This window comes from Myotis nattereri (assembly GCF_964212035.1).
Source record: "Myotis nattereri genome assembly, chromosome: 14".
Taxonomy (NCBI): Eukaryota; Metazoa; Chordata; class Mammalia; order Chiroptera; family Vespertilionidae; genus Myotis; species Myotis nattereri.
This window is the reverse complement of record NC_138089.1, coordinates 50,953,637-50,977,996: the sequence shown is the minus strand read 5'-3', so window position 1 is coordinate 50,977,996 and position 24,360 is coordinate 50,953,637. Positions and strand designations below refer to the sequence as shown.

At 41.9% G+C, this 24,360-nt stretch overlaps 1 protein-coding gene across 27 annotated transcripts in view; it reads right to left on the bottom strand.

Annotated features, from left to right (window-relative positions):
* The window catches only part of ARPP21 (cAMP regulated phosphoprotein 21), a 143,836-nt gene extending 120,033 nt beyond the window's left edge, over window positions 1-23,803 (bottom strand). For 17 of the 27 annotated variants that reach the window (XR_013996787.1, XR_013996788.1, XM_081106042.1 and 14 more), the window contains exon 1: window positions 22,252-23,096. The gene's annotated coding sequence lies outside the window, so the exon portion shown is untranslated. Of the gene's footprint in view, window positions 1-20,281; window positions 22,007-22,251; window positions 23,143-23,583 lie in introns of those variants that run through there. The other 10 variants (XM_081106067.1, XM_081106048.1, XM_081106061.1 and 7 more) reach the window with 4 other exon arrangements.
* Window positions 23,804-24,360: the final 557 nt, after the last annotated feature.

Here is a 24,360-nt window from a genome sequence, read left to right as displayed (position 1 = left end):
GTTTCCAGGGAGAATGAGGTTTGAAAACCTCTTATAGGCCACAGTGTCTCTGACAACGACTGACCTGTGTCTACTTAAGGCTTTTCTCCCTGTGAGTGACTCCTGGCAGTTTTTATTCAACACAGATGTGGGCACTCAGACGCACGATGCTCTGTTCTAGGGCATCATGGGGTTAAGATTTTTGCCTTTCTGGTACACACAGTTCCCTCTTCAAGGAAGGACTGTTGTCTCTTGAGGAATTATTTCAGCTGTGAGGGCTGAGTCCCCAGGGCAGCACTCTTTCTAAAGGCAGTCCACATCCAGTAACTGGTGGAGGGGGGAGTTTAAGGCCTGGCCATTTCATCCTCAGCAAGACACTCTGGAGGCCATTCTAGATAAGAGCTCCCCACAGGGTTGGCCAAGGCTGTTCTCATCCTTTGGCCTGAACTGGCCTGCTCCCTCTGCCCACTCCTGCTCCCTTCTTTGCCCATCACAGTGCTGGTGCCAGTAACACTCCTCAGTAAACATCCTGCATACTCAATGCCGTATTAGAGTCTGCTTCCCAGAACCCTACCTGGGACATCTCAGGACATCCCTTGGGAAGGTCGCAATTGCATTGCGTTGGTTTTAAAACCCAGGTTAAAAACCACTGCTTGGCTTAAGACCCTTACTAGCTCCTCTAAATCACCTTCTCTTGTCCCTGGCACCTCATTACTGATCCAAATCTTGCACTATTTATAAAGGTGATTAAGCTCGTACATTCACTATGCACTTATATATCATTCATTTCTGAGTTACTGGTTCTTATGGGATCACATATTCAATCTGGTCAATTATTTTAAAAAAATCTATGATTCTTCCCAAAGTTGTGGATTCTCACCTCTACATGAAATCTATTCTATCGTATTATTTACCTCCTACTCCCAGAGGCCTCTAATAGGTTACAGAATCCTCTAATCTCAAATCAAATGTATATCTACTTATAGGCACTTCTGAAAGTTATATCCTTAAATGTAATTTCAAAACCATCAGCAGCTAGCACCATGCCTGGCACACAGTAGGCATTCAAAATATCATGCTAACGTATTAGTTAATGCCTATAAAATGTTAAGCAGCTTGTACAAATGATCGAATTTACTCCCTCTCAATGACTAACAGTTAGAGGTCACTGCTCCCATTACACAGATGGAATGACTGAGACTCAGTGAGGCCAGGAAACCTGCCCAAGATCACACAAGTTAAAAGTCACTTTCACCCAGGAAATTTTATTGTTGTCTACCTAAACTACTCTTCTGGCAGGACATATAATAAGTTTAATTTTAAAATTAACCTTAAAGTTATTTTTAAATAACCTTAAATTTTATTTTTAAAATTTTATAGCTGACCATAAGAAATGTGTAAGTGTTCTTGTTTCCCTGTGCTACTCCATGCAGAGCAGATGCGTTATACGCATGAGCACTTCAAATATTCTAATAAAGGAGCAGTCTAAACAATTGTAATAGTAGCTAACACTTACACTGTGCTCCTACATGCTGAGCAGTAGTCCATGAACTGTACCGGTAAGGACTCACAAGTCACTTTTTCTCTTTCCCTCTTTCTGTTTCTCGTTCACCCTTTCTCTTTGTGGACAGGCCGGGGGGAGGTGAAGACATAGCAGCATGGGTCCTTAATTATTCTCAGAAGCACAGCTCAATTACTGATTTTCCTACTATGACAATGAATCAATAAGAGAACGTTAAATCACATTTGATGTTTTGCAAAGCTGAGATGACTTGTATTTAAATTGGTCAAAGTAAAATATTTGGTCTCTTAGAGAGCCCGGCTTTCACTATCCAGACAGTCCACGTGTGTGTGACATATGTGCACTCAGACCTGTGAGTGCCCATGGAGTCGATGAGCAATGATTCCCTCAGCTCCTCCTAGCAGCAAGGCATTCTCTTAGGAACCGTGAGAGGTACAAAGACAGGCATGGTCTAGCACAGGGGTGGGCAAACTTTTTGACTCGAGGGCTACAATGGGTTCTTAAACTGGACCGGAGGGCCGGAACAAAAGCATGGATGGAGTGTTTGTGTGAACTAATATAAATTAAAAGTAAATATCATTACATAAAAGGGTACGTTTTTTTTTTTTTTAGTTTTATTCATTTCAAACGGGCCGGATCCAGCCCGAAGGCCGTAGTTTGCCCACGGCTGGGCCTAGCATCTGCCTTCCAAACATTTACAAGCTGCCAAAAATGAGGAGTTGCTAAGCTTTCCAAGGACTTATCTTCTCTGTTTTTCAGTAAGTACAGGGCGTCCCCCTAAAACGTATACACACTTTGAATAATTATTAATCCCAATGGGTTAAATCTGAAAAGAAAGAAACATCAATTGAGCTATCAGCTATAAAAGGGTGTATATATTTGGGGGACATCCACTATGTTAATCAGTGAATTCCAAATGCATCCTCATAGGGTCGTTCACTAATTTTCAAGGGAAAAAGTTAGACTAGATAATTCTTTATGCAAAGAAATTCCAATAAGATGAACAGAATGGTATCCTTCAAATAAGAAAATATTTAATCAAAATCCTCAGTTGAGAGTTAATAATCCTCCGTTTGCATCTGACAATTGCCCATCAATAAGTGAACTTTAAGAATGAAGTCTGTCATTACCTTGACCTGTCGTTACACACACTGAAGGTGGGAGTAACCTTCCGCTCACCCTGCCCGAGAGCCCAAGTATGGCTCTCTCCTTCCAGACCTTTCTCCAGGGCTGGGACAAGCAAGGGTCAGAAAAGAGGGCACAAGTTATAGCCGGTGGCAAGGATGGTTTGGAAGGGCAAAGGACCAAGGTGGCAGTGGGGATGCGCATTGCGGGTGTGTGTGCAGGGGGCGGACACAGGCAGTGCAGGTCAGCTCAGATCCGGAAGGGTCAGGCCACTGTCAAAAGCTGAAGCTGAGAACAAACACAGATGTGACAGAGCAGCCATCCTTGCTTATCGTTCAGAGCATGAATGCACCAATCCCCTGTGTCCCCCTGGAGGAATGAAAAAGAACTATTTCATTGTAAACATTTCAAAGAACCTTCAGTAATTTAGAAGCGAAGGAAACCACCTCTTTCACTGAACCCGGTCAAAGGGAACAAAAAAGCCCAAGTCCTTAACCTGAGAATCCCCGAGAAGGATGCCAGAAGGGCTTGTCGGGGCTAGAACACTGGTCTGGCCCTTGGCGCTGTGTCCCATGCTCTCCCCGCGCCAGCAGATGGTGCAATGCACACCTGCGACACTTGTCACAGAACAGCTCTCTGATATGTTTATTACGAGAACTTACATGAATCTTCACGCATCCAGGCGTCATCAAGTACCCACCTGTTTCCTGACTAAGCTGCCCCTGAATAGCATGGTGTGTCTGGTATAAAGCAGGAAGCCCCACCGTCAGCTAGGACCACGCCCCAGCCACCTCCACTCTCCAACGGATTCTTCTTTTAGAGAAACCCATTTTACAGCATGTGAGGGATCATGGCTTTGAACCAAAAAGATGAATCAAAAGTCACATCTTCCCTGATGGAAGATGACTTGGGATGGTGAACACACAATACAGGGTACAGATGATGTGTTGTAAAACCTGAAACCTGTAAAATTTTGTTAACCAGTGTCACTCCAATGAATTCCATAAAAAAGGAAAAAGAAGTCCCATCTTCCCTAACAAATCCATGGCCGTCTCTCCACTCCTATGGTCTGTTCTTCCTCTGTGCCCACACTGGCCTCTAGCAGGGCACACACTTCCATTTCAGCCCTTACCATAGGATCCTGACGTTATCTGAGAGTAGGGCTCTAAGTTCCCCAATGGTAGGGACTATGCCTCGCTTATCTCTGGGTTGCTAGGAACCACCAGGAACATAACAGGAAGTTATTAAGTGTTTCTAAAAAGGGAAATGTCTTCCAATCATCTTAACCAGGAAAACTGTACTCATTTTTCAATTATTTAAAATATTAACTGTTTATTATTTATATGATAGTATATATATATTATATTGATTGCTTATATTAATACAATGCTATTTTTGAACATGTTTATAAGGCTTATGCCTTAAGATAATACTAGCCTTGTGTTTTGTGTCTATGTAAAGAACAAAGCTCAGATCAGCGAACACTCGCCAGGGACACACTGAGCACCTTATTCAAGAAATCACTCTTTTGGGAAAACTGGATATAGTTTAATAATGACTCACACCCATGATTTCCAAAATAATTTATCTGGCTTATCAATAAGTTCTAATTGAGTGACTGGATGTCATTACTATCTTGAAAGGGTTCTACCAACTGTCATTTGCCCAGTAGTGACACTGATATATTTTGATGAGTGTTTTAAGATCACCTGTAGCTGAAGATCAGAAAGACACAGTAATACCAGATTCACCCCTTTCCACAATTCCTGGGGAGAAGGTAGGATCAGAAGTAAATTTCTTTGTAGATCCATGTTTTTCAGACTTTAGATCATGACCTGCTGCTAAATCAGGAAGTCAAATCATGGCTTGTAATGCAGACTTTTAAAATGAAGTCAACAGAGCGCAAAATAGGGTGGAACGAAGTGGACTAAGAATAGAGTAGGTAAAATTAGGTAAAAATTAGAGGCCTGGCCAGCATAGCTCAGTGGTAGAGCGTCAATCTATGCACCAGGAGGTCATGGTTCGATTCCCAGTCAAGGCATATGCCTGGGTTGCAGGCTTGATCCCCCAGTGCGAGGCGTGCAGGAAACGGCCAATTGATGATTCTCTCTCATCACTAATGTTTCTATCTCTCTCCCTCTCCCTCTCCCTTCCTCTCTGAAATCAATAAAAATATTTTTAAAAAATCAGAGTATATTACCCTTGGTCCAGCTATGCCTTCTTCTGTAACATTCTATTTCACCTGTGTGCATGCAATTATTTGTGGGCTGTGTCTGTGCACATGTATGTATATAAAAGGCACTTTTACAATGGGTCTGTATCAAAGTGTTGTGGGAATAGATCACATAGTTTTTTCATAGCTGTTTGAGAATAATCTGAGAGATATATGTAACTCATGTCTTGATTGCCAAAGTCTGCGAGAGAGAAAACACGGAAAATAAGGGCGGTGACAGGCTTCCTGCTGTGAAACGCAAACATCATTCATGAGATTCAAAGACCTTATCATTTAAATATGAGGACTGATGCGGCTGATGAAGATAGAGCATCTTAGTTAAAACAAACAAATGATTATGTTGGACAACAGTGTAAACAAGACCCTAATTCATGAAGCAGCTAATTGCTCTTCCCAGCTGCAGGAGATTGGCCTGCACTCCGTCTCGCCCCATGCAGACTGTGCCTGACATTTGTACCCTTGCCCTTGAAATTCCGCCCAGCGCCAGTCCAGCCGTACACACCAGAGCCTGGGGGCCAAAGAGGGGTGGGTTCAGAAAGAACCTAAGAGACAGCTGGTTAAAAGCATCAAGTGTGCATCCTATAGACACACATATTTACCTCTAAGTTGTGCTGGAGTTAAACTCGTACTTAAATTGCTCTATTTCCTCACAAAACGTACTGCTATGTCACCAGAAAGCACCTTGAGAGCATCCGTTGTAGCCAAAGGAAATTGATATTTCATATCAGTTTTTTTTAGTAAATCACAACATTGGTAATCAGATAATGATAATCACAAAGTCCCACAGTTGCTCATATTTAATTCAACATAAACACAGGTCCATTAACCCATACTATAAAAAAAATAATAGCCACCATGTTTTCATATGGCATACGTTGTGCCAAATGCCACAAAGGTCGCCTTACACATAATGTAAAGAAACCTGGGGAAGGTCAAATGGCATCGCTGTCATTGAAATGTTGCTCTGAAAAACCCATGCTCTGACCACTGCTTCCCACAGCTAGTAGGAATGACAAAGCATGCCTGCCCCTGGAATTCATTTTGAAAGAGACAAAGCTTACAGAAAAGGCTTCTAAGAAAAGAGACAAGTGGGAAAGTGGGAGAGCGCTGCTTGAGGAGCCACAGGCAAGGACTATAACGGGCAGGTCTGTCCAATTTCTTTCTGTCTAGAGTAGAGTTTGGAATCCTCATCTCTTCTTTTGAGATGCTATGTTTTAAAAATAATTTTAAATCGAAGTAAATTAAACTTTATTCTGAGGTTTGTTTGTTGTTGGTATTTTACAGCATCCCCTTAATGTTTCACATGAGGAAACATCTATCATGCAAATTCTACACTGTGATGAGGTCTTTTATGCTTTAGGCCCACGGTTCCCGGATTGCGGTCTCTGGACCAGGCACATCAGCATTCCCTGGAAACTAGTTGGGAAAGCTAACACCTGGGCCTCACTCTCTATGCGCTGAATCAGACTGTGTGTGACATCTGTACACTTGCCCTTGAAATTCAGCCCAGCACAAGACCAGCCGTACATACTCGGAATCAGAGGGTCCGGCTACCTGCGCAGGAGTAAACCCCGCAGGTGAGTTGTGCTGCCTGTGCAGGTTTGAGAGCCGCTGCGCTAGGGATGGTGCTTGTTGTGTAGCACAGGAGGCGGGATGTCCTAGCCTGAAACTCCCCTTTGAGGTGGCTACGCACTCACACTTCCTTCCTTCTGCAACAGGGTTCCCATAAAGCACAGGACGGCTCATTTGTGTTAAAAGATGAGCCCATGGTCCCCAACTGACACGTGTGAGACAGATAGTCTGGCTCCTTTTGGCCACTGGAGCAGAGCTGTGGAATCAAACCCTGAAATGCAGAGAAATCCCGAAACTCCTCACTTGAAAGGAATTCATCTCCCTGCCCTCGACTGCCATCTTGCCATGTCATCAATGCTGATGGGTAGAGAGCAGGGGTAAACACAAGTTTCCTCTCGTCATGGACTCTGTTCTGTAACCCTGTCTTCAATGAGGTATTGTTCATTAGCAGCGAAATAAGTGAATTCAGAGGGAACATGAGGTAATAAAACAGCTAGCTAAGGTCTCCCCCTCGCTGACCTCACCATTATAGGGGTTTCTCCTTTTATAATATAACCAGGTTGTGAGTTTATATGTATAATGTATGTATAATACACATAACATATATATATATATTTATATGTATAGATGTGTATCTAAATGTATATATGAAGACATGCACATATCTATTTATCAAAGAGTAGGCATGTATATTCCAAATAATAAAATTGTAGGTAATCTCATTTATCTAAGTAAACCTGGCTAGCTAATTCACCTATGCATTAGAGAGATTAAGAAATTTAGAGCAATATTTTCGCTGTATATAATGTAAAATATATTGATATCAAATAAATCCTATTTACCAATAAACTATATTTCCACTTCTTTGGGTTAGATAAATGGAGAGACAAATAAGACTATGTTGGTTGTTTAGTTTGCTTCAGGTCACAACATAGAATTAATAAACAAAACACATTTAATTAGCGCAGTCCCTGAATCTCTCCAAATATTTTAACAGCGCCACTCCCTTGGACAAGTAATTAATAGAGAGACTGATTATCATACTGCACTTAGCTTTTGTTTCAGGCAAGGCTGAAACTTCTGTTAACCCCACCACTTCCTGTATCTGAGAAACGGACTCCCTGAGGGTAGAAGGATAAAAGGGCCACTTTGATCTTGAGCATCTGCCAGAAGCAACCGTCACCCTCTGTGCCAAACACAGGGACAGCACAGCCGCGAATGAGTGTGCGCTCCAGGTGTTTGGGGTCTGCTGGGTAGAAAACAAATGGAGGACAAACAATCCATGAAGGAAGCTCACACTGGCTACTTCTAATTCAAGATTAACGGAAAACAATTTCAGGGGAAAGATATTAGTAAAAAAGGATAATTTCATTCTCAATGCCTGTCAATTGCATAAATGTGTGTTGGCAGGTGGGCAGGGAATAGAGTTATCTACCTGGTGTTAGTTCTTCCCCGTGGGACAGAGGCAGAGTATACATAATTTGCAAGAACATTTCCCATCACATAGCTGAAGAGCAAGACCATATGCCATAATGAGAAATAATCATGAGAGAAGACCATCAAGATGACCTAGAGCCCAAACTTCATGAATTCATCAGGAAAATAAAAAAGGAAAAGCAATTTTTCTTTAAACTCTCCTCATTGCCTGAGGGGTATCTCCAAAACCACTTTTTCATCAAGTTAGTAAAAAAAATTTAATAAATATTTTCCCCCTAGTCACTTATCCCTGGCTATCTATATTCACTTAAGTGTGAACTATTGAGTTCCTTAAATAAGTAATGTTGCCTCTAAATTGGGCAGATTGGATAGGCTGTAATTTTTTTGTTTTTTCCCCCCATTTTTCTTTTCCTTAGCTATGTGACATGTATGTTAACACCTTACAAAAGCCAATGTGAAAGAATCCCCCCACCCACCCAAATCTTTTTATCTTCTTTTTCCCCCCAGTAATCCATGGACAGTTCAAATACTGTGACTCAAATGATAACTTCATAGCATTTTCAAAACAATTATTAATATCCTTGCAATTTCATTACACATTTTCTTATAGGTTTCAACGGATAAACAGTTCCTGTAGGAGAAAGCAGGAAGGAGACATTTCTACATGTAGCAAGTGGTTGACATGCTATACCTCATGAAGGGAGTATTATTGTTCACATAGTCTAAGAAGGAAATCGAAGCTCCTAATCGTTAATTAATGTGGCCAGGCCATTGAAAGGCAGCAATGGAATTCAAACTTGTCACCTTGACCTCAAGCCTATTGCCTTTCTAGGACCCTTGGAGAAAGTGTGTCCCAAGAAAGGTGATGTCAGGTGCTGAGAATCCATCCTTGCCACAAAAGTACAGATTTGAGACCCGCGCAGGTGCACAAATTTCCACCTACTCAGAACCAGTTTCAAAAGTTAAGTTCCATGTCCTTTTTGTCATGACCCCGGACACCTATCCTTCCGCTATCTGGATTCTCAATTCCTGGTTCTGATCTCCAGATAGATCTAATTCTCCATGCTTTCTAGGGCTTTTGTTTTATTTATTTTTAAAATATATTTTTTATTGATTTCAGAGAGGAAGGTAGAGGGAGAGATAGAAATATCAATGATGAGAGAGAATCATTGATCGGCTGCCTCCTGCACGCCCCCTACTGGGGATTGAGCCCGCAACCCGGGCATGTGTCTTTGACTGGAATAAAACCCAGGACCCTTCAATCTGCAGGCCAACACTCTATCCACTGAGCCAAACTAGTGCCTTCCTTTGGCTTTTACTTATTACAGTGTACATCGTGTTACAAAGGAAAAATAAAACAAGGATGACAAATATACCTTTCCTTCTCCTTAGACAAGAACCCCCAGGTATGCTACAACTGAAATTTTGCCCCAGCTGTGACCACAGCCAAGAACAGATCTGTGAAGACAGCTCATGGGCACACAAGTCCCTTTCACACAAGGGGTAGTTCATAAATATTAGTTGCCATTTATACTGCAAAACCATAATACAAATTATTTTTCCAAAATAACAGTGACCCAATAACAGAGAATAACAATGATCCCAAATGATTCAGAGGTAACTTCAGAATGAGTAGAGGAATGCTGAGTTTTCCATCACACTGTCCCTGTGGCTTCAACAAATAATATAGTCAGAGCTACAGGAATCTTGGATGCTGATAAGAATTCGTGCCTGGGGAAACAAGGTAATTCAGAGGGCAGAAGGAACAAGCCAAGTAAAAGAATTCCCACAGAGCCCAACAAATGACACTAATGACCTAATCAATACAATAATAAATTCAGATTTCCTCCACACATGGCCACTCAGCAGCTTCCCTAAAAAGTTCAGAAAAGCGTCACGTTCCTTTCATTTAGATTTTTCTTACCTTTATCAGTGTACTGCAGCAGGAGCACCCCAAAGTGGACTCTCCATCAATCAAAATATTAGGCAAGTTCACCATATCAGTCCTTTCAAATGAGCAGGTCTGGGTCTATTTCACTGCCATGAACAATCACACCATTTGATCCCTGCCTACACCCAAGGATCTAATTTATAAATGATGACACAAGTGAAATCGCCCCATCCTTTCTTAAAACATCAAAACTAGTCTATGTTTTACAGCCAGGTCAAAGCAATGAGGTAACGTTTTTCTGATGATTTTAGAAAAATTGATTTTAGAGTCTTCATCTCTTGCTAGATCATTTTGGTGCATCTCTGACTCTACCAATGGCCTTCTGTTGGACATAATTACTGCTTTTATCTGCATTGTGTACAAATCACAGGTCCACAGTGACTTCATTTGAAATCACTTCTAGGCCTGAAGGCCCCAAATTGCTCCTGGAAAGATGCTAAGATTAAACTTTCTACACGTTTTCTAGACCAATCTAGGAGGCCTAGTTAACTTTCTTTGTAAAGAGCAACAGTGCTACAATCTCCAAGTGAGACACCATTAATAGATAATAAAATATTATGTGGAATTTCGGACACACATGGAATAATAAATCATCCATGCTCAGCTGTCTTTTTCAAGGCTCCCTATAATGTCAAGTATTACTCTCTGTGCAGAGGAGAGCACCTCCTAGAAAGTCATCCGGACTTCAGGTGTCCTCAGACGGCCCGTCCTCACTGAACCCTTGGCTGGGAATTGCTTATCAGGGTAGAGTATGGTTGTGCTGAAAATGAACTCCAATTATGCACGAACAAAGTGTTCAAGATAACAGCCACATCATGAAAACATCGTTAAGGCTGGGAGGGATCTTAAGGGGATGCTTTATTTATGTGAGGATAATGGCATCAAGCAAAGGTTGTGATAAGAACTAAACAAAGGACAAGCAAATAAAAAATTATGAGCACCAGGAAAAAATGAATTAGTAATGCTAAGCGCTTGACGAAGTGCTTCAGCCTTCATTCTTATGGCCATACTATTTTAGAAATGAGGATGCTGACACTAAAAAGCTTAAGAAATGTAGGAAGTTGCAGAGTGGGATCTGAACCCCGACCTGGGGCCCCATATTCTCTTTACTTAACCAAATACTCTTGGTAAGTTTTCCTTCTCATCATTTCAATGTTATCTTGGAGCATTAGTCCTTATTTTCAAGGCTAAAATAAAATGTATACCCCAAATTTATAGACAATGCAATATACAACTGGTCCATGAATATTCTACAAAAAAGCCATGGAATCATAGGAACTAAACTGGAAGAGATGCCAGCTATTATCTGGTGTATTCCTGTTGCTTTATGGGTAACTTCTAAAAGTAGGTTCTTTCTCAGTGTTTCAGGGCAAGATATTAAAACATGAACCAGGTCTGGGGCCACATATCCAGACCTCTTTCTGCTTTCAGAAACCTAAATATTTATCTCTGCCAACAGAAAGAACTGCATCCTTTAAAAAAAAATCACCCTTCAGGTACCCAATAAATCAAATCTTTTACTCCTCTGAAGTTTTCCTATGACACTATATGTAATCCCATCTCCTTCTCATTATGGGCACTATTTTTAATCTATTAAGAACCTTTCTAATATTCTAAGTCTATTTTAGTTTCCTTTCTCAAACATGCAAATGTGGAACTGCAAAACAAACTCAAAGAATAATTAGCCTTTACAAAAACCTTTTTTTAATTCTAAACCTATTTGTTGCCATGATCTGATATGAACTTGAACTTTGCAGTTTGGAGTCCCAGTTCAACTTGAATCAGTTGCTTGAAACTCTAATAAGCAATATTGTTAATGCATTATTTCATAAGATCAAAAAAGAATATAGTGTCTCATCCCAAGTCCATATACATCCTCTTAAGCAGTTGACTCCTTTCCCTTGATTGAGAGCTTCACAACTGACAGTTTTAGTTTCTGGTCTAACCATCATATGAACTTTCCCCCAGCAACTTACCAGGGGTGCTCATTCTTCCTTGTTTGTTTTCTGGAAACAGTGTGGTTTCTACCCTTGAGATAGCTCCTATGGATCTTCCTAATTAACTTTCCCAGTAAAGAAATGTTTCTTCTAATTTGTCAAAATCACTTTATATTGCTTTACCATCCACGATATTGTCCATCTGTCATTATGGAGTTTTCTCAATCATTCACTGCATTGTTCTAACTGTTAAAATACATTTATCTTTCCCAAATGCCTATAAAATCCCATACAGCCAATTTCTCAAATATTTAGCATGAGACCTGACACATAGAAAACCCCTCAATAAATATTTGAAAAACAAGGTTGAACAAATGGATAAGTAACCATCGTATCTGGTGCAAACACAAGTCTTGTGTTCTTATGCAGACATAAGAACTCAATGCTCCTCAATTCAGCTTGCATGGAAATCCCCCTGCTTTGACACAGTGTGGTCCAGAATATATTTTCTGATTTCCTGTGGAGAAGACCAGCTGTGTCAAAATCTATTGCTTCCTGCGTATTCCCAAAGCCTGCCACAGTCACGGAGAAGAAAAAGAGTGTGCTCCTCGTCTCTCTACATTAAGGCGCCAGGTTTGGGTTTTCTTTGGGAAATGGATGGTTGAATAGAAGTTCATGTGATCAGAGCCACACTTGGCATACCTCAAAATGTAGGGGGTAAAAGAAGAAAGCAAACTCATTCCACCCTGAATTGTCTATCCCTTTCTTTGGGCTAGATCATTTTTCTAGAGAGGGGTAAACATGAGTCCAATTTTCAGTGACCCTGAGTGGATTAAATGGTTTGTCATTTAACCTGGTTAATCCTATTGCTGTTGCTCTGTAGCAGGAAGAGGGGGGCACTCACATAGAGTTTGGTTAGAGCTGTTCTGCGTAGGACAGGAAGGGGGGTCTGAAATTACCCAACTTGTCAGTATTCTCTTCCCCCTCTCTGCCTCACCCCTGCCTTCTAATCTAAAGCAGTGGACTTGCCCTACCTTCAGAGGAGTGAATTCTTTCTCCACCTCTTGGCTCACCTTGACCAAGGTTAATCTCCCCTCAGGTCATATCTAGTAAACATAAGTTGTCTCTACTTCAGGGTAGCAATGATTGGAAATTGTTTGTGAGCTTGCCTTGGCCTCACCCCTCTCCATGTAGATGGAAGAGTGATCTATGTATTCAGTGTAAGCAGACTGGCGAAGCCCTAATCATTGCCTGAGATCGGAAGAAGAAACTTCTTTGCAGAGCCAACATATTTCCCAGGTCAGCTGCAATTTAAATGTAAGGGCATCTCTTTGTCCTCTTTTTCAGAAAGATGAATGTCCAATACACTTTAGCTGAAATTTTAGGGAAAAAAACACACTGAAAACTTTACTGAGAGCTGAGTTTGAATCCTGAATATTAAATGGCATCAACAATATAAAGGTCAATTTTTAAGTCAGGAAACTGATTAAATATCTGCCACATGTAAGCAAGAACTGCTAAGGACAATAAAAAAAAATATATGGGGAAATATGCTTTGGGGCTAAATCACCCTTTTGCTTAATATGAGTTATTTAAATGACTTTTGTATTTAAGCATATGTCTTTTGATGAATTTATATATGTGTATATATATAACACATATATGTATTTGTTGAATTTATATACATATATGTAACATATATATACTGTATATATAAATATATATATTATAATTTTTCTACTCTTCCCTTTTTTTTCCCAGCCAATATTAGAAACCAAAGGTTATAAATGTATAAATTTATTCTCAGGTACCTTCAGAGAAGTTTCATTGGAAAACTTTCTGATTGTGCCATCCCTAAGAATGGCTGATCTTCAAATTATAATTTAAAAATGAAGTGCAATTAGCTGATGATGAATTTACTGCTTGGCAGGGCTCACCTCCTGCTGTGCTGAACACTCGTTGTGGCTCTCCATGTCCTGGTGGAGGAACCAACTGATTAAACCCCAATTCTGAGAGACGTTTCCCCATCCTCTGGCCATTCGAACACAGGTGTAGAAGTGACTCACTTCAGCAAAACCAAGTGCAGATAATTCAGGATGAGAGGCCAGATCATCTCCCAGTCCAAGCAGCTCACTGGGTGTTTAGCGACAGGAAGTGAGAGCCTGCTGTGGGGGTACCAGGCAGGGCGCCCACAAACCCACAGCTCCCCTTGCTTTCAGGGCTTGGAGGGCACTGAAAACTGCCTCCATCTCCCCTCTGTTCCAAAGCTGCTGCTGTCACCCAGTAGGGCAGGATTTAACATTATTCCTCCATGGGTCCGTGCCAGCCCCTTTCTAGTTGGTTCTTCAGCCTCCCCTGTTAGATGGCAGACATTCACAAGTAAAATGTTTTGGAGAAGTCATATACTTAATATGTTCAGTATTTAGACAAATCTGGCAGGGTCATCCCCTCCCTGAGAGACTGACGGGAGATAATGGCCTTCTTAAGCACCATGATTCCTATACAATGCACACCTCCCAGATTAGCTGCTACACTGGCTTGGCCTTTGATATTTCATAGGCACAGAAAGAGTAAAGCCAGTCTCCCATTATAACCATGCAGATTTTTATGGGGTGGAAACAGAAGAACACTAAATTACTAAAAGATCTTTAAAAATTAAAAAGAATTTGTAAAGGGAGGTTTGTCTCCTTTATGCAATGAGGTTAAATCTCTCTAAAGTTTTCCAGATGAAAAGATAATCGTTTCTTTATACTGAATAATACCTATGTGCCGGGTACTTTGTTTCTGCTCCAATCCTACAAGGGAGGCCTTTAATTTTGGGAGAACGTTGATGCCACGAGGAATTAACGAAATTGCTCAAATCACGTAACTAGTAATTTGTTCAGAATGAACTGGTGTTGTTACCCAATTTAACCTGCTGAACCTGTGAAGCACAGACAGGTTTAGAGTCTTGACCATAGTCACACTATTAGTTATTCCGACCCAGAAGCCAAACACCAGGATGGCTGGTTCAGGAGGTACATTGCATATTTATGAAGGTAAGTTTTGGGGAGGTGAGATTTGGATACACCACCCTATTGAGGCCTTATGTCTCCAGACCTTTACTCTCAATCCAAATTTTGCACATTTTTATAACCTGCAAAGTCTCAGGGAGGCCCCTGTGTCTGCGGGAAAGCCTTCCTTCATCACACACAGCAGTGGCCTGCTCCTCCTCAGCTAAGCTCCGAGCATACCTTTGGTCTACCTCTCTGTCAGTTTTAACCTGACTTTTGATCGGAAGTTCCACTGAGTTCGACATATCTTAGCTTCCTACGCCATATCTGACAAATGATGCAGACATGACAATCATCGTTCTCATAAGCTGGAAAAAATAAATAGAATCATAGATATGGCTGCAAGGTCCTGACAATTAATTAATTTGTGATAAAACAATAGCCCTCTTGATGAGATATTTGCATCCTTGCCCTAGAAAATATATATATTTTGTCTGACATATATATATATATATATATATATATATTTTCAAACGTATCAACTTTGTCACATTTTACTAGGTGTGCTCTCTCACCTCTTGATGCTGGGGGAAAACACACACACACACACACACACACACACACACACAAACAAACCCACTGCCATCCATAGTTCCGGGTGAAGACAACAATGATAATAATAATTAAGGATGAAAGCTTCCCATTGTTAGAGTACTTAATTGTGTTTAAGCAGATAGCAACAGCACGTACACGCCACATGACGGCAGGCTCTAGGATAGAATTCTTCCAGAATTCTGTTAGTGATTATGTGGAAATTTCAAGGTTGCAGTAAGATTTTAATCTTCACAAAGGAAATATGTGCTGTGACCAAAGTTAAATCAGCACCAGAGTGGAAAACAGGGAAGAATCATTAATACCAGCTAGTTGTTTGAAGTGGGATCTTTGAATTCATCTTTAATGCAATGGCAGATGTCTGATCATTTCCTAAAATTCTGACGACACCAGCATATCTAATTAAACTTAAAATAAACAAAAATAAAACTATGTATTTAAAAGTGTTCACGCAATTGTTCTCATAAGCCAGAACTTAAAATAAACAAAAATAAAACTATGTATTTAAAAGTGTTCATGCAATTGTTCTCATAAGCCAGAAAAAATAAATAGGACCATTGATATGGCTGCAAGGTCCTGAGAATTAATTAATTTGGCAGAAGTCAACAGCAATTTTAACACAATGATGTGCTACACTGGCTTAAAGAGCCATCATTTGACTATAAACCTTAATCTTCTTTCTCCAAAAAAAAAGAAAAAAGAAAGTAAAATGCCATATTTGCAATTAAAAGCTTTGTTTTTAATACTCTCATTTTTAAAAAGATAGTGTTTTGAAGAAGCAATGTGTATTCGAAGCTTGCAAATGCTGCAGAAATCTTCGTTCTGTCACATACTCATCTAGAATCTACCCATTTTCTGTCCAACAGCTTTTTGATGATTACATTAAGTCAAATGCCAGCAATGCTGGGATTTCTACCAAACTTACATATTAATGCATATTAATCAGCAAAGTGCTAAGAAAAACATGCCAATGCAGAGTATAGGTATTTTCTCATCAATAAACATTAGGCGCTTCATGGGAGAATTTTAGCTTGTGGTTTTAGAAATGTTTTTACATAACTTTTGGTAAAAGTTGCAAAGACAATTTAAGAGCTTCTTATTTTCTTATTGAGTTTAGCAGCAAATAAAAGTTACGCAACCATAGCTAGTCCCTGATTGCAGTGAGTTCCGAAGCCCTTCCTTCACTCTCTGCTAACCCCGGGCTTGATTTTTCTAGATCTCTCTAATAGTGATGAGATCATCAGAAAGCAGCTCAAATGCCTAAACAATTAGGTAAGAGCTGGGCCTTCTGATTTATCAAGGGATAAGCATCAGACTTTTAGAAATCAATGTTCCATCCTGTTCTCTGATGATCTTGAAATGTTTTGCCTCGATTGTTGGTGTTGATTCTCAATTTCGACCAGATGCAAATATGTTCACATGCATTTTTTTCCCCTTTAAGGTATGATTCTATGGACTAGAACGTTCTAAAGTGAGTATTGTATCTTGGCAATTAAAAGAAAATCTGCTAAATGTATGAGCACCATTCCTCTGATTTCCATTTCCTTATAGATGGCCCTTATTCTTATCTCAAGTATTTAGTGTGTAATAAAGAAGCAACCAACAATAATGCAAATGTAAGAGAATGCGTATCTGTTGTTAGGAATCCCAGTACTCAGTCTGCTTGATTAGTCCCTGGGTTTCTATCACAGGGACTAATCACAGGGATGTTCCTATCACAAAAACTTATTTCTTAGCTTGGGTGATTATCAGGGATTGATTACTGGGTTTATCTAGGTAGGTATTCTTTGTGAATATGTCTCAATGAAAAAACCTGTAGAAAAAAACACACCTGCATATTATGTTATGCAATTCTGCGTAGAAACATTAACCACAGCATGCCAAGTACATCTCTACCAAATTTGCCAAAAGATGTGAAATAAGAAGTGACGTAATTGTTTTTCTGTTAAAAATCTTCAATCCTTCCTTTCAATTAAAACCATATTTTATTTACCTTAAAACCAATGCTATTATTTAGGGAAGTGATGTTAACAAAATCTTAATAGTCTCTGTGTTAATCACAACGAATTTCTAAAGTAAGAACTGCTGTATAATTTTGAAGTAGTTTGAAATGTGAGACTGTGATAGGAGGCTTTTTTTTCAAAGGGACATTTATTAGTAGATCCTCCTGTCCCCTTTACCTGGAGAAAATTCAATGATTTTCTGTTGCTAGTTAAAATGAATGATTGTAAATTCCTTTAAAAATGTATAAATTTATGACTGAGAAATAATTATGAGAGTGTACCTTGAATGAGAGAACTTTGGACGAAATCTTTGGCATTTTAGGAAGTCGCAATTGTAATTTTATGCTAATAGATATCACCTGATTATTGAACTTATAAAAAATCTTATGTAACCTGTGGCACCAAGATGTATATTAAGCGGAGCTTATGACAAACTGCCGGAAGAAATTTCCTTGGGGGAAGTATGGAGAGGAATTTAAAACACTGCTTTTTCTGTGGCCATGGACAGTGATTAACATTCATTTTTTTCTGGCAATATTAAGATCTGTGCTGGCAGCTAGAACAGGAGAGCGTGACATAAAGCCAAGAATTCAATTTTCAGGTAGAGAGTCAATTTGGTGTATTCTAGTCAAACCTTTTGTTTTCCAATTTCCTTTCGATTGTTCCAAATAAATATTCAACTCACTTTTTGGTTTACCTGCATAGTTATTTCCCAGGGCACAGATATGCCCCAGTGATTTTAGAAAAAGGTCCATTCAAAATGTGATATGGGCGTTTTATGCCTTAAGAAAATATCACCAGAAGATTTTGAGACCACAGATAACAATGTTGCCAGACAATAAAAAGCACATTATTCTTTATCAAGCATATGATATTAATGTATGCAATTTAAGACTTTATATCTCAGTCCATATCTAATCCTCACAGAAATGAAATGGTTGTGATGTGAATTCAAGTGGTCAACACTTTGAACATCTAGGGTCAGTTTAATCCAAAATGAGCAAAATCATTTTACATTATAAGACTCCGAGTCACTGAAAAATATCAATTTATTAGAACTTGCCATAAATACTCCTTACAGGAAACCAACCCTCAGAAGCCAAGACAGCTTGAGAAAAACGAATCTAGACACAGGTGCATCTCACTAACATTCTTTTCTACCTTCAAAAGTCCTTCAGCATTCACGTAGGTCACGGCTGGGAACCGTTTATCATACGTAACTTTAAATGTTAGGATGAAAAAATAAAAGAAAGCGAAATCAGCAGAAATGAAGAGAACTCTGGAACCACAGATTTCCTAAAAAAAAAAAATATATGAAACTCTTTGTCTCAAGAGAGGAAGGGTATATGTCAGAAGTTCGTCATCACTGACTTGAAATATGCTCAGAACGTTCCAGGCGACATAATGCATTTTGAAGGGAACCGGTTATTTTTCTGATGAGAGAGTCACAAATGTCTAAACACGCTACCACCTTGTGGTGCCAGTGAGAAGGAGGCCGGTACTTACCATGGGAAGCAATGGCTTTCAATGTCGACATCACTTGTCAGCCCCATAGTCTTGCCTAACCAACCTTGTCAGAAAGCAGATCTGAATTAAACTAACTTACACAAATGGCTCATTTGCAATTTCCAACCTTTTGAACTCCCAACTGCCTCCCCATACGAATGATATTCCATCACATTCACTTCTGGCTACCTTGGGTATTGTGTCTTCAGTGGCTGACTCATTCCACACTCTGCTCATGTAGCTTATCATTATCTCGTTCACAGACAAAATACACATGGAATTCAGATGAGAATGCCCACCGACTTGAGAATCTTAAGAAAGAGAGCGGCACTGTGATCCAAACAGCATGATCCCTAAGGAAAATATCAGAGCGAGGGTACAGAGTGCAAAAAAAAAATATCTGGAAGTACAGAGTGCAGAACGCAAACAATAACAACAACACATTACACTTAACTCCTCGCGATGTATTTCCCTTAGGGATTTTGCTTTCTTGTTTTTCATAAAAATTGGCCAAATCCAGAACAACGTTGTACATCGCTCTAATAGCTTTTTTTAATGACAATGTGGCTCACTTTCTCACTTAAAAAAACATCACGTTCTCTTATATTTATTAAGTGTTAACACCACTGAGGCATTTGTCTCATTAGCTTTGCTCTGAACAAAGAAATAACCTGATCGTAGTTTGTCATTAATATGAAAATGAACAACACAGACCTCTCTGAGTGAACATTCTCACTTTCTATCTGAAGACAAGTGTTCTGCATATATACAAACACTGCAGACAGATGGCTTCTTATGTTTCACGCACGATAATATTAAGATACTCCCCCCTCATTATTGCACTCCAAAAATGACCAGTGCCATCTTTTCCATCTACATTTTTAAAGTAGTTAACCTTCAGTAAGATCATCTATTGTGCTTATTTCAAAGTAAGGAGAGAGAACAACTCAAACATTCTATCAAGTTCAATCAAAACTTCCTGCTTCACTCCGTTGACACAATTCTGAACCTAGCCTCCAACTTTACAAAAGAAAATGGAAAAAAAAAATTCACAAGGTAGGGCTTCAAGTTATCATAATATCTTAGGAGGATGTTAGTTACTTTATGCCCAAAATATTTTGCAAGCTCCAAACCCTTCACCAGAACAACATGTTAGGAATCTGCTATTATTTCCGCACTTCTCGCCACCCAAGAACCAGACAGCTTGTATTAAAAATAGTATTCAAGCAGGAACTCCCTGGTTAGCATCTCCCTTAAGTTTTAAGGCACTCGAATCATTGAGTCTTCTTTCTAAGAATCACTGAAGAGGTTTATGAAGACATATCAAACTATTCACGAAAACCAATTGATTTCTGTTAGTGCAATATATTAGGACTGATTACAATTACCATATCCAGCAGCCAGTCTGTACCTTTGCAGAGATCCGTCTCCAGTATCCATAACCGCGCACTGCTCTGTTCCATCATGCTTCTCTTATTGCTGGATGAGGTGCTTGCTCCTTCATTAAATAGCATTAAAAATAGACTGCACAGAACTCCCCGCCGGAGCATGCTCCGACAGGGCTAATGCCATAGTTCTCAGGGTAACTCTACTCAGCTGGGATCTGGGAGGGAAAGTCTCTGGGAGATCAGCAATTTGCAAATCTAATAGCACACACAAACCCTACTCCCTCTGAGCTGAGTACTGCCAAAGACATCAGCGTGTAGTGGGATTCAGTCACTGGGAAGCTGCAAGTCAATTTCAGGAGCTGTGTAAGTTTCTTTAACAATGACTCACCTAAACAAGGTATTCTGTTAGACAGGCGTTTACCTACAGCAACTCTATAGGATTTATGAAATAACGTAAGTCATGTCCCGACAGGGTAAATTAAGACATGTATGCACAGCAGTCAAAAAGTCTTGAAAATTAAAGCAAATGATTTTAAAACAATCAAACCCAACTCTTTTAAAGCAGTTCATCACATTGATAAGCAAGGACAGTCATAGGTTAGCCTTTTGTAGCTCTTGTGACAAGGAAGTGTACCCCTTAAAGAAAATTTTATAATATTCTGGCAGTTGAAGTGGAAAAATGATACGAAAGGAAATAAAGGTTCAAACACAGATACGTACCTTACACATCCATATAAACCCGAAAAGAGTGCGCGCGATCCCCGTTAGCAATGCAGCAGAAGCAGTTATTGCCAAGGCTGTGGCTTACTCGGCTATTTGAACAAAACATAGCTAGAGCCCTCGGCTTCCAAACGACTGCCTTTTGTGAAAATGACACTGACTACGATCCTATGAAGCCACGCAGGGCTTGTGGTGACACAAATTCGGAGGATCAAAGGAGCAGGTGCATTTGTTTTTAAAGCGTGTGGCAAAGGTCTCCTAACTTTTGCCGTATGAAAAGATACTGTCCTGTCATCTCCATGTCTCCGCTTTCTTAAAACAATCCCAGCGATTTTGATCTCCAAAGTGGGTGAGGGGGAGGCAGGAATCCTTGGGATTCTGTCACTGTTTGAGCAGAATCTTGTACAGATTCATTTCAACTTTGGAGAACGCCAGGCTTGTTTAGAGAGGCTGAAGTGTCATGCCAACAGACTTAAAAAAAATACCAAACCCAGTGGCTATCTGCATCCTAAACAGTCTCCTGAAAGTGACTACCTACCAGCCTTGCGCTGTGCTTACGAGCTCCCGGTCCCTGTAACTTGCAGTTCCCTCTTTGTTTTGTTTTTTTTTGTTGTTGTTTGTTTTCTTTTAGGTTTTTTTTTTTCTTACCCTGTATCGTCAGGAGGTGACCACGTACTGAACCTGAGCAGCTAACAGCAACCACATCCTCTCCAGCTCTATGTCTATGCATAAACATTGAGTCAATTTCTCATCCCAAGAAACTTCCTAAACACCTGTCTCATTCCATTCAATTCTATCACTAAATCTACAACCTGCCACAGAAGACATCAAATTTGGAGTTGGCCATGAAACACAGGCTTCTCACATGTAAAAACAAAGTAAACATCCAGTTTCCTGAGTCCTGCGAGTACAGCACACAGATGACAACTTTGCGCCCCGAGCATAGCTCTCTTTCCAATGCAGTCAGAGCCCTGAAAACTTTCTACCTTGAAATCTGCGTAAATCACTGTAGACTTCTCTGATGAAACAATTGCCCTTTTCAGTCCTCTCCCAGCTTTCCAATTCTGCCTCGTTTGGGGGAGAGGGAGTTTAAACCCCTCCTTTGACAAACACAACACAATACATATGTAACAACAGCTTCCCACAAACACAAACACGAAGGAGAAGTACAGACTACGAACAATTACAAGGAACAGCACAGACATACGGCAGGAAGGAGGAGACACACACACAAAAGGCATGCGATGCTCACACGGAAGACCTTGCTTATTACCTTGACCGCACAGTGGATATCCCCCCAGCGTCTTGGCGCCTTGATAAGTTTTTGGCTTTTATTAATATGATTGTTTTTCAATGATTGATTTGGCTGGATTTGTTTGATTTAGCTTGGCTTTTTTTTTTTTTTTTGGTCGATTTATTTAACTGCTGGTAAAAGGAGGTTTTTACAGCCTTGGCAGCTGCGATCCTGGCAAGGCTGTGGCGACCACCGCTATGGTCACGCTGGTGGTTCCAGCTGGCGACCCCGCACCCCCGCTGCTGGCTGCTGCTCCGGACACGCTCTGGGGGCGCGCCGCCTTCTCTGTCGGAGTGGCTGCTGGGACTGAACGTGCCCCCACCTCCTGTCTGCCAGTCTGTCCCTTCCCACGTCTGTCTGTCTGTCCCTCAGCCGGGAAGCACAGCGCGGGCTTCTGGCTTTCCTGCGCTCCGTTCTCAGAGCTGCGGCTCTCGCTGGCGGTCCGTGCCTGAGTGGGTCTGTCTGTTCGTCTCTTGGTCCCACTAGCCATGCAGGGTCCCTCTAGCCATCTTCTGGGCGCGCACCTCTCTCCGAGCCCCCCAGCCTCTCCCTCGGACAGAGGAGGGCGTCTGCAGGGGAAGGAGCGCGCGAATGAGCTCTCTCTCTCTCTCTCTCTCTCTCTCTCTCTCTCTCTCTCTCTCTCTCTCTCTCTCTCTCCTTTCTCTCTGCCTCTGCCTCCCCCCGTCTCAAGCTAACTGCTCGCACCTGTCCATGGCTCTGTCACTATCAGTCCCACTCGGAGCCAGCCAGCCCTGGTCCGTCCCTCGGTGCCACAGCCCCTACCTCTCCGCCTCCTCCGCCGTCTGCACGTCTGTCCGTCCGCCGCCGACTCTGCCCTCCCACGCGGCTGGCACTGCCCCGGGGGGCGGCGCCCCGCTCCCTCCGCAGCCCCTGCGGCGTCCGGTCCCGCCCCGGCTCCCGGCGCTGCGCGCGTGGCCGGCAGCCCCGCAGCTGCTCGGGGGGCAGACCCCGGCCCGGCCCGCCACGCCCGGGAGCCCCGCAGCTGCTAGGGGGGCAGACCCCGGCCCCGGCCCGCCACGCCCGGGAGCTGGCCGCTGGGCGCCGGATGCCCGAGCCTCTCTGCCCAGGGCGCGGCCGGAGTTGGCCGAGTGGGAGAGCGGGCACCGGCCCGTGCGCCCGCCGTGCCATCCCTGCCCCGTCAGCTCTCCGCCAGCCCCGAGGCTGGAGACAAAGCGTCTGAGCCCCGCGCGGCGGCGTGAGCATCATTAGTCAGAGAGGGAGCTGGCACGCTGCCCCCTGCCCCTCCACGCCGCTCCCGCTCCCGGCCGGCGCCCGCGCCCCACGGCGTACCGCTCCCGGCGCCTGGAGGCTCCCCGGACACTTGGCCCAGCCTTGCTCAGCTCGCTCGCTCCGGCGCTCACTTTCCAGGCCAACTCTGCAGAGAATACCCCCCCCCCCCACCACCACCACCACACCTCACTCCACCCCAGGAATCCGGAGCCTCAGGGCTCTCGGGGATTGGGGCAAGATCCAAAGTCAAGTGCGCGGCGCCAATGCACTCCCTGTGGGCAACTGCCCGGACCACTGCCCACCCACTGGGGCGCTAGTTTAGAATCAGAAAGATGCTGCGGAAACACGGGCCGGGCAGGGCGTGGGGCAGGGAACGGAGTTGACATTGGAAGAGACAAAAGCGTCGCCTTTCCCACTTGTTCTGGAGATGTGCTATTTTTATTATTTATTATCTGTAAATCTGTGTGTGTGTCTTTTTCATTGTCTCAGGGTACACACCACACACACACACACATGAATCCTGGGGGAATGGGAATACATTTCCGGAATGCCACCCACCCATCCTGAGTGCTTGCAGCGCCTACTTTCCCAACATTCTAAGTCACCAGCCAAGATGTATCACGCTGGCTCTCTGCCCCCAGCTGAGAACAAGGCATTGGATCCTGGGCTTCTTTGCTAGGTTGTTATTAATGTGAAGCCAAATTATAGTTGTGCATGCCTGCATGGGATTGCCAAAGCTCATTTTGACAGTATCCAGCAAATGAGCCTCTGAAATGTAGATGCTGAATAACTCCGGATCTGGTGCAGTGAACACCCCTGTTCCCCCAATAAATTGAA